Below are 15583 nucleotides of genomic sequence, written 5' to 3'. Positions count from 1 at the left end.
CAGAGGGTCTAAGTGCTTCCGCTGCCAGGTCTGGATGTCTGTCCCAGGCCCCTCAGGGTCAAAGAGAGTCCAAGTGCTTCCGCTGCTCGGTCCGGATGTCTGTCCTAGGCCCCTCAGGGTCAAACAGAGTCCAAGTACTTCAGCTGCCAAGTTCGAATGTCTGTCCCAGACACCTCCGGGTCGAAGAGAGGGCTGCCCATGCCACGCCACCTCTTGTTCCACCAATGTCCAATGCTTTCCTGGTAGAAAACTGATGTTACACCACTGCTCCACTGATGTCCACTGCTGTCAATGTCCATGACTGAAATGACCAACTGGCTGATTGACATTTTTTTTTTTTTTTAATCCTGATTTTCCAATTTTTTCGCTTTTACAAGAACATACATTAAAAAATTAGCCCTTCTGTCATAGTTCCAGAACTGTAGCTAGTAAAGTTTGGCTATTTTAGCGAAATTTGTTATGTTTCGATTTGCGAATCTTTACAAATTTGACCCAAAAGTGAATTTCCACCTGCTTCACTCATCTCTAATTATTTTCTGTTGCATACTATATTTACTATACTGACAAACATGGCAAATTGGATTTGTATTGGTACGACAGATGAACATGTAGTTGAGAAGAACTTTAGTAAACTCAATTACCTTTTTCAAATTCATCCAATATTTTGTATCGTGGATGAGATTTTAGGTAAAGTAAGATTTCAAAGGGTCCATTATTTTGTTGAAAAAGGGTGTTTTTGCACACAACTTTTTTTTCCTCTGTACAAGATCCTTACAAATTTAAGATGCTATTTTAAACTCTACACTTTTTTTTAGGATATTCTTAGGATTTTTAGGATACACTTTTAGTTTGTTTTAGGGTATTTCTCAACTCTTTCATCTTTAAATGTGGCTCCCACATTGACTGAACACCAGAATTTTGGCTCTGGACCAAGAACTGAATTGAGATTAGGAGAAGTGACAGCTATAACACTGGTTGAAACACAACAGAGCTATCTTCTACTGTCTGAAGGCCAATGCCAATGATGCCTCATGTTGATATCTCATCTACACTCTATTTAATGCAGATGGTCTTCAAGCAGCAATATAGTTAAGGTTAGTAAGCGTGTTTGGCTTCTAGATTTCTCCTAGACAGATAATGTAAAGATAAAACCATTGTTTGCTTGTGCATCCAAATGGTTCTATTCAGTTGTAGGAAACAGTTAACCGTCTAAGTAAAACACTGTTTCCAAAATGTATTCAGCTTTTGTGTAACATAGATAAAACATGGTATAGAAATTCAATAGTAAATTGACTAAGTGCAAAATGGCAAAACATTAGAGTGAGTCTATTGGCATTCTTAATATGGTGCATCTCATCGCTAGCCTAATACTTAATTAAAATTGTATTCTTTATACTTAATTGATGTCCTTGCACCTATGACATTTTAATAAGTTGTAGCATGAGTGATTACTTCCCATTCTTTCCTTTTTATTACTTCTTGAAAATCCCCCTGGGAAAGGTGACTAAGGCTTAATCAATGTTCTCCTACATGTACAGTTAAATTCAGCATTAAAAAGTACATCACACCTAGAGCCCCTAAAAATCTGCTGTCTCGATGTCTCCAACTCTGGAATGTCTTTTTGATTGGAAGGATATGAAATATAAAATAATCACATGAGGTCCTTCCAATTCAGAATCTCAGACAGGTTATGACAAATTCGAGAATCTATGGCCTGGAGTTATGTTATAATACCTTGTTACAGGATTATATGTTGCTGTGGTACTAGTATCCTTCTGTATGAACACCTAATAATGGAGGATCTATTAACAATCTAACAGGCATCTGATTTATTATTGCTATTATAGAAATGTCTAGATCTGAATTGTAAATGACCAGTTTTAACCCCTGCAGCAATTTTTTTTTGCACTTATATTTTTTTCCTCTTCACCTTCTAAGATCCATAATGGGTTTTATTTTTTGACAGACCTGTATAAGGGCTTATATATGTTGGGATACCTTGTATGTTTAATGCTGTTATAGTACCCAATGTGCTATTTGTGTGGTGAAATAAAAAATAAAATAAAATGTTCAGTTTTGTGGGGAGTTTACAGTGCATTAAAATTGACTTTATTATGTGGTTCAGTACAATTACAGCTTTTACTACTTTAACCCTTTCCCAACTCCATAAGTTAAGTTAACTTATGTTTTCTTCCTCCTTACCTTCTAAGGTTAGAGACATATGGAAGACGCCATAGGGTGATAATCCTAAAAAAACTGGTAAAAGAAAAGGTAGAAACTGGTCACCTTTAGGTGTTGTACTAAGAGCACATCACCTATGGCTGCTATCAGCCAGTCCCAGGGGTTGTCCAAGGTCCCGAGCCAGGGGATCCTGGAGAGAAGCAATGGTACAACAGTGCCAGGTCTTTGGAACTCACCAATGATTATGCAGAAACCGTAAACAGGCGCTAGAAGGCATGAAGTTTTGATCAATCCCAGTTTGGTAAAACGTGATTTATTTGTCTCATAAAAACGACGTGAGACATAATAGGAATGGTGCAAACTTACAGTTAAAAGGACACCAAAACCTTTGGAAGGAGCCCAGCCTTGCCCTGCCCCTAAACTAACAAAATTAGTAATACAGCATGATTATATTATTGCTAACAGAAAATCCTTATGTGATCCATAAAATAAATAAATATATATTTCAGATGACATCATAGGGGGTTCTGACTAGGGATGAGCGAACCGATCCGTTACGAACCAGATTCGTTATGAACTTTGCAAAAAGTTTGGTTCGGTACCAAACCGAACTTTCAAAAAGTTTGTGACGAAGTTCGTTAAAACCGCAACGGCATCGCAAAACTGTATTGTTTTCACAGAATGGAAGAGGATATAAGGAATTATTACTCCTATAATCCCTTTTATCCTTTTATTATGTGAATATCAAGGTGTGTGACGTCACTACAGGAACAGGAAGTGCCTGAGCGTCCATGCTCTTTCTCATTGTGTGTCTAGACTGCAGAGAGAGAGGAGCTCCGTGCTAGTTAGGGAGGGAAAGCACATAGATAGATCGGCAAACAAGTACATATTTACAGGGAGGTAGAGAGAGGGAGAGATAGGCAGAGATAGGAAGTAAAAAACTTGTGATATCCAGAAAATAGTCAAACACCGATATATCACAAAATATCTTTATTACATGCTCAAAATAGTATAAAGCACAGGATAGTGGTTGAGGGGGGGGGGGGCAGAGGCTGTGTGACCACTAATCACAATCATTTATGCCAACAACAACCTTAGTATAAGAGGCAGTGCAGGCTGCCCACAATTTATTCTTTAGCGTCAAGCCAGATGTTCGTCTCCCTGCCCAGGCTCAACAGGGCCCTCTTGGCCTCTTGGTGGTGGAGTCATGGTGCGTGCCTCCGTCAGATGAGGTTCTTTATTCTCTTCATCCGATGAGGCCTCTGCTGTTTGTTGAGCTTCTTCATCTCTGCTGACAAATGAACAGTGGACAAAATCTGTTATTACAAACATGTTAGCAACATTGTAACAATTCTCAAGAACCAATATGCATCCAATGCAGGATTTTACTTAGGCTTTTTGTGTCCTTTTTTATCCAGTATGTCCAATGTTTTAGCCAGGGGAGTAACTACCACTATAGCAGCCATAGCGGCTGCTATGGGGCCCGCCGCATCAGGGGGCCCCATGGCCTGCTCCTGCAATACACTGGGACCCTTGAGCCGTCATAATTTGCAGCACCGGGTGGCCCTGCTGGTCTCCTGGGTTTTGCAAATTTCCCTTTAACTGCAAGCACTCCTGACCAGAGCTAGCAGTTATGTAGTTATGACTTCACTTGACCGTTTAGTGGTCAGTCGGGGAGGGGCAATCAAAAGTTTGCTATGGGGCCCAGCCATTTCTAGTTACGCCCCTGGTGTTAGCCTTACCTTCAAAATGAAACGCAGCATTGGGGCAAAACACAAAGAGCCGAGTTCTTCTTGTGAGGCCCCACGCCTCATCAGCTGCCGTCGCTCCCTGATGAATCTGTCCCTCACACTGGACCACCTGGTCTCCACATGTTTGGCTGAAAGCAAAAAAAGGTACAGACATTAGTAATATATGAGCATCAGGTGACCATAACAGTAGAGTTTCTTGTTTGACATAGTGGGTAAATAACTTACCAATGATCAACTTCTGTAATCTACTATGCTTGTCCCAACCTGGGTACACAATCCGGGCAACCTCCCTCCATGCGGCACTCCGCCTTAGCCGGCTTGTGTACCCAGGCGCAAGGCCGTCCCATAGCAGTGGCCGAGCATGGACCTTAATAAAAAGATAAATAAATAATATAAACCTCTTGCAAACAATGCTCGCTTGGTAAGGTAATAGCTAGTCAAGGCTTTTTCCTTGTTAGAGGCAATGTTGCTGACTAAATATGACGTCACTTATGTGGGTGGGTTATGGAGCTTCCCGTGCTGCTAACTCCCTCACTCCTCCCTATCCCTCCATGATGTCTGCTGCCGGCCCATATCATATACACAGTACACAACTACTCCCATCATGTGGTCATAGTGTAAGCCTCAAATATTTCAAACATAACGTAATAGTGAATTCGACACCCCAATCCGGAGGGGGGTTGGGGGAGGGGGGAGTGAGTTAGCTGCACAGGCAGCTCACTAACAGAAACCATAAGTCACACCCTCATTTCTCAGCAACATGTGATCAAACAAAGAAAATTCCTGGAAGAGATATTACACAAACATAGCGAATCAAACATAAATAGCGGCACATTGGCTACAATTGGAAATACATTGCATTATGTTTCACACAGACACATAGCCTAAGGGTACAAACACACACACCGTATACACAGCCTATTTACTGCTGCGATACGCAGCAAATACGCAACAAATACGCAGCAAATACGCAGCAGATTAGATCTAAATAACTGAACACAGCATCAAATCTGCACCACCAAATCTGCTGCAGATCTGCTGCGTATTTGCTGCGTATCTGCTGCATATGCGGTGTGTGTGTGTTTGTACCCTAACAAATATAAATGTATAGTGCGATTTAGCGCTAACCCTTATGGGCAAGCCATAGGAATTACACACATTCGTAGGGACGTGAACTACTATCAGCAATGTATGGTGACCAAAGTAGTCACACAGGGTAATAGGTGGGGGCAAAAATCCATAATAAACATTTAGCTTCGTCATAAATAAAGATCATTTATGACTAACTTGTAATTGATAAATTAGGAAGGAAAGAGCCTTTAACAACACATATATAAAATGAAGCAATGTAAAGTACCGGGACAGAATGTAAGCATTATTGAGAACAGATATCTGATATATTCGAAGACCAGACCTGTACATTTAATTTTGACACTAACTCTAAAAAATACATCAAGTGACTGTCACACACATCGCTTCTCAGACTCACAATGATAAGCCAAAAAGCGGTAAGCTGTTAGAACTCCACCTATGTCAACATTTATTAACTCATTAATGGCAAGGCGTTATCAAATACTTACTTGTAAGATTAGTCCATAAACGTCGATGAGTGATTTATCGATAACCATATCTGCCTCCATCGATTTGCCTTTACAGTTCTAAATAAGCTAATTGAGTGAATTGCTTTCACTCTTCAGATGTGAAAATACAGAAAATGGCGAAATAACCTTGGCATATACGGTATACACAGGAACAAAAAAATGATACATTTGTTATTTTGTTTCTCAAAACAATCACGTGACCCCCTAGATGCAATTGTATCATGGCCAGTGAACCTGCTTCGTAGGAGTAAGTAGATTTAGTTTGTCAGAACTTTGTAAGCCGAGGAACAAAAATAGAAATATAATCATCACTAGCAGTAGTGGATTATAATAGGGGCGTTTTGGGCGGCAGCCCGTGGCCCTGAGCTCCTGGGGGGCCCATGACCACCCAAAAAGACTTATACTTTCAATGGTGTACTGTCTCCTGGCTACACTTCTGCCATGATTTGCAAAAAATCACAGTTTTTTTATGGCAATTTTGCACAAATCAGGACATCATGACATTATCTATCCTGTACTATGAACGCCAGGCTAGTGCTTCCATAGTTACAGTGGGGTGGGGGGGGGGGGACCAGGCTTGGTGGACAGCCCGGGGCCTATGGTAAAGTTAATCCGCCCCTGATCACTAGTAGTCTGTTTTTAATTATACTGGCCTTTAATCGATCAACTGCTGCCTCCTCCTCAAGTAGCCTCTCCTCAATAATACTGGACTGGAATCAATCAACTGCTGCCTCCTCCTGCTGCTCAACTTTTCTCTTCTGAACAATACTGGCCTGGGTGCAATCAAGTGCTGCCGCATCCTCCTTGTAAACTTTTTTTCCAATATTTTTTTTCACTATTTTGGCACTTTTATTCACTATATTTTATTAATTTTATTCCTATTATTATTATTATTATTTTCTTTCTCATTATTTTTGGAAAATTTCCCCCCCCCCCTTTTTTCATTGTAATAGCAACTGCAACTAAACGAAACTATACCCTATCACACTCCCACTATTGTAGCTGCAATTATTCAGCCTTTAGAGCAAGGTTCGTTTTCGGTTCGGACCAATCCGAAATTCACGAAAGTTCGCCGGATCGAACCGAAACGATTTTTTCAAAAGTTCACTCATCCCTAGTTCTGACCATGGGACTTTTTTTTTTTATATATAATGCTAACTTTATCATGTGTCTAATAGGCAGTTCAGTAGACTTGTAGTTACACTGTGTGGCCGGGTTCAGACTAAATAGGACACCAGCCGTTCTGTGACCCAGCCGTGTCACATAAGGCCAGAGTCAGTGAAGTTTATCTCAGTTGGATAAACTTCAATTCTATTGCGGGCGTGTGAACATAGCCTAATATTGTCCACAGTGGCTTAGTGGTTAGCACTGTAGCTGCTGAGGTCCTGGTTTCAAATCCAACCTGGGCAACATCTGCAAAGAGTTTGTATTTTCTTTTTGTGTTTGTGTGGGTTTCCTCCAGGTACTCTGTTTTCATACAGATAGACTGTGAGCTATCCACAGGATCGGACATCAGTCACTGATCAACAGGGTTACAACCCCCTCCCCCCAATGAGCTGTTTAACACCCACACTACTCACAGTGAACAGAGCAGGGAGAAGCTGGCCAAGTTTATTGTGTAGTGGCTGAAACTTGGTACTGCAGCTCAGCTGCCAATCACGGCGGACAGCGGAATTTACCCACCCATAGAATGGTGTCTATGGGACGGACGATATGCAAGCCACCATGAGCAGGTACAATTGACAGAATCCGCCGGAATGTATCTGTGCGGATTTCATAGTGTGAACCCACCCTATCAGTTAATCTTGGTTATGTCAATGGAGAAAATAATTCTAAGTACAAAACATGCTCAACCACTCCTCTCTATTGATATCGTATGCATGGGTCAGCCTGGAGCAAAGTCCACAATTAACATATTAGAGTCCAAACCCCAGATTTTCACTAAAATGTTCCCCTTTATTTAACATCAAATCTGATGCTTTTTGGACACAGTGTCCTCATTTATAGCATCTGAGGAGATTTAATGATCATGTTTCTTGTCTGGTTTATGTCTTTGAATATTTGCTAAATTAAAAGAAATATTTTAATGCAGATCTTGGTATTAGACCCTAATTTAGAAAAACTAGATTTAAAAGGATACATTTATATGTGCCAATTTTTCCAATCTGGATTTGGCTGGAGCGAATATTTTGTGCAAATACACTGCAGCTAAGTCTGTGGCAGAAAAATTAGGGCCGTCTGCATGTCCCCTCATCACTACTAATGTTGCATATGACTAATCCTGCTTGGATTAATTCTCATGACTGCAAAACCAATTTCCACAGCTATTTATTTCAGTATCCTAATGGCAAATGACTAGTTCATCCTTTATTAACACTAATTTTCACACAAATCTATTTTTAGAGAAACATTTTGTAATTATGTGCACACTTGAAACCCATTATTCTATTCAATAAAATAATTCATTTAACCATCCTATAATTACAAATTAAAAAAAAAAACTGAATTACCTTTAACATTAGGTTAAATTAAGGTTATATTCTGGTACAACATGCATACTGAAGATCTGTTCAAACACACAAATATTCTCCCTCTGTCCCTCTTGGCTAAAGAAGAGCTCACCATCACCCTTCTCCAGTGGCCTCCCTTCTTTTGATTCTTTTTTCTGTTTTTCATAGCAAAAAAAGTCGTCCGCACTGCTCCCTGTCAGCACTGACCTGTCTCTCCACATCCCCCTGCCGGCCCGGAGCACCTCCTCTAGGCTTCCCCAGCCCCAGGAGGTGCTCCAGGCCGGCGGGGGGGGTTGTGGAGAGTCCAGTCAGTGCTGAAAGGGAGCAGTGCGGCCGGCTTCTTTACAAGACGTTCCCCCAGTGAGAGGCAGGAGCAGTTGCAGCTATTTAAACTTGCCGCTGTGCTCCTGCTCCTCTCAGCTGCGTTTGACAACCTGTAAATAACCATAACCTGTTTCTTTACAGGGTGTCACCCGCAGCTGAGAGGCGCAGGAGCACAGCGGCAAGTTTAAATAGCCACCCACTCCTGCCTCTCACTGTTGTGGGGAAACAGGAATCCCCACTCCTGTTCCCGAACACCTCTAACTGCCAGCTGAACATCACACATTGTTTTATTTTCACTGAAAATTACAGCCGTATTTTTATATGATTTTACTGTGTGTAAACTGTGTAGTCTAAGGCTGTGTTCTAACACAGTATTTTTGCTCAGTATTTTGCAACCAAAACTAGGAGTGGATTGAAAACACAGAAAGGCTATGTTCACACACTGTTGAAATTGAGAGGATGGCCACCATTTAATGGCAAATAACGGCCGTTTTTTTTTTTTTTTTTAAATAACAGCAATTATTTGCCATTAAATGGTGGCAATCCACTCAATTTCAACAGTGTGTGTACATAGCCTTTCTGTGTTTTCAATCCACTCGTGGTTTTGGTTACAAAATGCTGACCAAAATATTGAGCAAAAATACTGTGTGGGAACATAGCCTAAGCATAAGTTTTTTAGGCAGTTTGACAGCCATTATTTTGGGGCCAAATAATGGGCCATTATGTTATAATGATGAACGTTATTTTTTATAATCACATCCTAAAAGTTAACATAGCCTTAGAGTCATGTCATGCATTTTCAGGAGCATCCCCACTTTAGCTGTGTTTCCATCGCTTTATTCTTGGTTTTCCTTTTTTGTTTTTGCTACAATAAGAAATGAGCAACACGGGTATACATGCTGAAACAGCATTGGCCCCATGGCTGAAAGAAGAAGGAGGAAGCATGCCATGCACTCAGGGTAGGCCACAATGGCTTGCAAACAGCTTTCCTAGCCAATCAGAAGGAGGAATAGGGGGGATATGTATATATATATATATATATATATATATATATATATACATAGTTTCAGCAGCCATATTAGAGATAGTAGGTGTTAGGAGATGTGAGGGACAGTGATCAATGAACAACACAGATGGCGGTAGAATAAGCACAACAACTAAGCAGCACTGCAAACCACATTCTGTCAGTTATTGCAAGTTGAGTGTTGTTAAAAAAGCAGCGCTTTGTGTCAAACTTGCTAGGACAACATTTCTCTTGCTCTTTGAAAAAGTGGCAGGTATCTGCTACCAAAAAAGGGTAATTTTGGACCTATTCTATTGCAGTGTGTTTTTAACCAAGCTACTAGATGTCACCAGCTATTATCTGTTTACCCATCACCATACATGTTGCTATAATTTTCATATTAACAGCATTAAAAACAGCTTAGAAGTACTAATATACACCCCTAGGAGACCTATCAGTGTTATACAGGGCATGTTGGGCTCTTTGTTACACAATTGTTTTTGTCTACTGGTGAGGTTATGGTGACTGAACCGGACTTTTGGAAAGTTTGTTCATCTCCCCCCAAAATGCAGCCAGATGGTTTATGTAGGTCAATAGGAAGTTATAAATTGCACTACAAACAGAGCCTTTTTTTATAGCACATTTAATGCTCTTCTTGGGGGAAGGGAGATACTTGGTGTTTAATTTCCCCCAAAATGCATTAATGTTTTACAGGGGAAATGTTTTCATAGGCTATACAGATACCATTTTCAGCCTCGAGCATAGAAAGAATTTAGGCACATTTTACCCCAAAAAGAGAACCCTCAAAGGGGGCAAAATATTTGCCACAGTTCAGATGGAACTGCCAACGACTCATTTAAAATAATCCAAATTAATTGGTTATAAGAGTATTCCACAAACCATTGGTTGGGAAAATCTTATTTAGGATTTTCAAATGCAATAGTATTTAATATAATAACATGTAATAACTTTTCATAAACCATAATTTTAGAAATGATGGATGGATGGATGGATGGATGGATGGATAGATAGAGGGAGGGAGCCTCTCATTGGGCAGTAATATGCGTTCTTATCACTATGCATATTATTTGGAAGGGCTTGCGGGTCTGATTGGGAAACTTCACCAGTTTATAACTAGTTAATAACACGGCAAGAGATTTAAAAAAAGGAGTCTGAAGAAATAGACATAATAAGCCTGACACTTGTTCCCGGCAGAGCCCCCAGAGCAAAATGGGGAGGAAATTGTATAAATTGCATGGAGGTATTTGGGGGCCAGGTGTAATCTATGGAGAATTTTAAAGAATGTTTTAGCTAGAGTCATTTGATAGGTGTCCTTAGTTATTTCACAGGAACTTACCTCACCATTCTCCAGCACCACGGCCATCTCCACTGAGGTCCCGGCAGGACCTCCCGGAATTTTTAACTGTGCCCAGACAACCCCTTTAAATGGGTCTGACACAAACAGCAAATTGATAACAATCCAGGTCACCCATTTCCCTTGTACAGACTGGCAGCGAACTCCATCCTTGAACTGTCCAAATAAAGAAATTAAGTCTAGTTTCAAGTGAAAGAGCAGTTCGAACTTTATTTGTTGCCTCTGACAGCTCTGTACAGACACAGCAAAGTGGACAGAAAAACACCATTGCATTTTGAGCTTTGATAGGAGATCTTTAGTCTCTATTGTAATTTCTATTGTAGATTCACTTTGTTAATTGTTTGCTAATCGTTCGCTGTAAATCCACATTAGTTCGCTGTAATCCCATATTTGTTCGCTGTAATTTCACATTCGTTCATTAACCGTTCAGTGTAACTCAACATTGTTCATTCTTTTGCTGGGACCAGTTGAAGTAAGCTATCACAGTAACTAACATTATAATGATTGTTAATCACAACTATCGTTTTGTGTAATATCCGTTTGTGTTCGATTAGCAAATAATTGCATATTCGCGAAAATATAAGCGAACTTTGCGAAACAAATTTCTGAGTGATTCGCTTATCTCTAGCGCAGATCCACAGCAGATTTGATATCAATGTAACTAAATGACTGCATTGAATCTGTGCCATCAAATCTGCTGCAGATCTGCTGCATATCGTGTATGTTTGAACGCACCCTAGGGCTATGTTCACACTACGCAACAACGGCCGTACTTTGTGCGGAGGGGAACATAGCCCATTGTTGTATGGGATCCCAGCCAAAGCGTATACACATTATATACGCTCCGGCCATGATCCCGTGCGGCCAAGATGATCTGTACAGAGACCGGCCATTCCGTGACCTGGCCAGGGTCACGGAACGGCTGGTCGTTCACGTTGTGTGAACATAGCCTAAACGATAATTCAAATTTATGTAATTTCTTTTAATAATTTTTTTTTTCTTCTTTTCACATCTCCCTCCACATTTTATTTTCTACTTTCTGATCAATTGCTAAGTTATTTTGTTAGATTTTTTTGACAAGTATTCCCAGCCTTCACAAGAAGGAGGCCAGAAAATGCACAATACAAAGACAACTGAGTTATGGCAGAAGAGCCATGTGGCATGGTTTTGGGAGTGTAATTAATGAATATTAATTAGTTATTTTTAATCAACATCTGAGCATTTATTCTATGTGCTTTGTTTCACATCCAACAAGAAATAAGGACATAAATAATGAAATAAACAGACTAGTAGTAATTATTATTATCATGAGATGTATCACTGCATCAATTATGGTTTAAAAATTCCAAAAAGCCAATTAAGAATTATATTGTATTTCTCTACAATAATCATATATTAGTAATGGAGTAAAGCTTTACTTTTTATTATATTTTAAATGAGTTTATGTTGCCTACTTTAATATTATAGATCTCTGTTTTCTGTTATTGACGTAACTATTATTTCCAGGACAAATACAGTAGGTCTGATGATAGGCCAAAAAATATATCAGGTATATACTTAGCTTGCTTTTATCTCCGAGTTTATATGTTAACCCCTTAATGGGGTATTTCACTCAAACATAACTTTTTATATGTTGTTGCCCATGGTGAGACTAACAATTTATTCCATACCTATCATTTGTTCAGTCTCCTAGTTCTTAACTGCTGCTGTCTGTCGAAAACACAAAAATCTGTGTGTGAGCTTTTCTCTGTCCCTCTTCCTCTCTCCCTTCTGAGACAGCTGATGTAAGCAAGCCCCTATCTGCAACTTTGTAGCAACTTTATAATGCTGGGAGGATTAATCACAGTGAGTTAATCAGCAACTTGACCTCAGATGAGCCCTCCTAGCATTACAAGGAAGCTAGAAAGTTGCAGATAAAGCCTGCTAGGACTTGTTTACATCATTTGTCTCGGAAGGAAGGGGAGAGGAGGGGGACATGAAAAGAAAAGCTCACACAGATTTTTATGTCTTCAACACAAAGCAGCATCTCAGAATTGGAGGAAGGAGAAGTATGGAATCTGGAAATTGATAATGAATCATTTTCTCATGATGTCAAACTGTAAAGACTAAGGGGGGCTGGGGGGCGGGTTATTAAGCCTGCTCCCTGATGTCTGTGGCTTTTTGCTGGCGTACACCCTGCCATCTTATATATTTATTGTAGCATAGTATTCCCTTTGTATTAGACAGTTGAAAAGATTACCGCTAAACTTCATCCTGAAATTGAGCATTAAGATATGAAATAAAATTTCTTTACTACTGCATGTTTGGTAGATACTGGGAATTTCTTTATATTTGTACTGATGCAAAATAATAGGGCTTGGAAAAAAATGTGCAGACAATACCATATGCCACATGAGCTGTGGGCAAGGTATCTAACAGAAAATTTTGGGATGTTTTTGCTTACCATCTACCTTAGCTAAATTAAGACTTTGATGCTATGAAAGAAGTTTGAATCAGAAAAATGTAACCAGGCTCTGGACATTTCATTCAAGCAATTCAAAAGTCTACAGTGGTTACCTACTGACAGCTATGCCAAGAGCTTAAAACTGCTGACCAGGCAGTAAACAACTGCAGACTCCCCTGCTGCTAACAGATTGCCAGAACTAAGGTATAGACCTGCAAAAGTCATTAGGCTGGAAGGGGGGAAAAAAAGCCAAGAAAACACCAAAGCATATTCTTTTTATTGTGGTCAATGCAAGGAAATTCTTTTTCAAGCCAGATGAGAATTGTGTTCTAAGGGCCTTATTACACTAGCGATTGTCAGCTAATCCTGTCTTTTGGTCCTCACCTAATCGTTGGTTGCCAACTTCATATTGCTATGTGTAATAGCGACGTGTGGCCGAAGGTTGGCAATTGTGTAAAAAATATAACAATTGTATACATTACCTCTTCATGCTCCCTGTGTTCTCCCTCTGTAGCTTCAGAAAGGGTCTCTAAACTGACAGGCCACTCAGCCAAACAGTGGCCACAGTGGTCCCAGCAAGTGATTGGCTAAGCTAACAATGTCTTTGCAGCCCTTACTAAACCATTATGAAGCTGGGTAATAGGTTCAGTAAACGAGCACCTATCTAGCTGATCGGCATTTGTTTATGTTATTAATTGGGCCAGCATTGGGCCGTTTAATAGGACCCTAAGTTGGACTCTAATTCATCTGAAGATGATAAACGCCTTGAAAAAAATGACTTTTCCTGTTAAGGGGCAGGCCAAATGCCACGCAGAAATGTCCATCATAAAAAAATTATTTTGATTGAGGTGTTGGTAAAGGTTTCAGAGAAGTGGAAGTATTCAATGAAATAACTGTTAATGATTTTGGAGCTATTGAACTTTGGTTAATGTTTAACCTGTAATATCTAGCCCTGGTTTCAAAACAGGTGAATAAAAGGACATATTTAAGAATCCCACTTATTGTCAACCTGTCTTATGTCAAGCAGTTCATTTGAATAATGGTACTGGGCAGCTGTGAAAATTTAAGGGAAGGACTTAGCAAATAATTAATTAACATTCTGTGGGGTAAGGAATGGACTCCCTTATTCTTGTTCTCTCCTTCTACCAGTGTAAAGCTTAATGTGTACCTGTCGTTATAAAAAACTTTTGACATGTCATAGAGTCCGGGTCCGGGTCTGAGTGCTTAAACCCATACCGATCAGGATTTTAAAAAATAGTCAGACATGTTGGGCTCCCACGGGGCCCGACTCAGCGCGGGGAGAGGACGTGCTGCAGCTGTGGTCCTCACCCCGCTCTATCTCCCGATCAGTACAGGTCTGAACACGCAGGTCTGAACACACTGTGACATGTCAAAAGTTTTTTTATAACAACAGGTACACTTTAAAGGTACAATTTAAATAGTATCTGTGCCCCTCTCCCCGGTGTCTAGTTGGGGGAATTCCCCCCCCCCCCCCGCGTAGTGATCATGGAGGGGAAATCCCTTGTACTGAGCTGGCCGTGCCTCAGCATTGGAATGACGCCGATCCCAAATAGCCAAAAGGATAAGGAAAGAAAGGGTCCTTCTGTGCAGGCCGTTATTCACACACACTTTATTGGTCCTTACAAATAACGCTTTTCAAAGTCATCAGACTTCTTCTTCAGATTAAAAGGACAGGACAGTTGCTGTCCTTTTAATCTGAAGAAGAAGTCTGATGACTTTGAAACGTATTATTTGTAATGACCAATAAAGTGTGAGGGAATAATGGCCTGCGCAGAAGGACCCTTTTTTCTCCATCCTTTTGGCTATTTATCCCGGACCCTCGAATAGTGTGCGGTGTCATACTTCTGCTGCGGCTGGTTGCTAAGGATTTACGCTATTAATGGTTGTTGTGGCTACACACAACCTACCCAGGTGAGCAGTCTCCTGGAATATTCCCTTTGTGAGGTATTGAAGCTTATCACCCTATGAGGCGCTCTGCCTTTTTTCTTTTTGTTTTGTTGCCGATCCCAAATGGCACTTCATGTATCTGGTCTGCTGCAGACCAGAATAATAGAGCACCGATCTGATGGATCAGTGCTCTATTATATACACAGCATTGATCTCAAAAGGAGATCAGTGCTGTGCATATAGAAATCTCCATGGGGTCTTCTAATTGCTGTATGTAGAAAAAAATATTAATAAAAAAAAATCTCCCCTAATAAAAGTTTAAATCGCCACCTTTTCCCATTTTATAAATAAAAATTAATAAATAAATAAACATATGTGGTATCGCCGCGTGCTTAATCACCTGAACTATTAAATTATAACATTCCTGATCTTGCACGGTAAACGGCGTAAGTGCAAAAAACCCGCAAAAGTGCAAAATTGTGCATTT

Source organism: Dendropsophus ebraccatus, chromosome 3, assembly GCF_027789765.1.
Source record: "Dendropsophus ebraccatus isolate aDenEbr1 chromosome 3, aDenEbr1.pat, whole genome shotgun sequence".
NCBI classification, from domain to species: domain Eukaryota; kingdom Metazoa; phylum Chordata; class Amphibia; order Anura; family Hylidae; genus Dendropsophus; species Dendropsophus ebraccatus.
The sequence above is the reverse complement of the archived record's forward strand: the minus strand, read 5'-3'. Positions refer to the sequence as shown.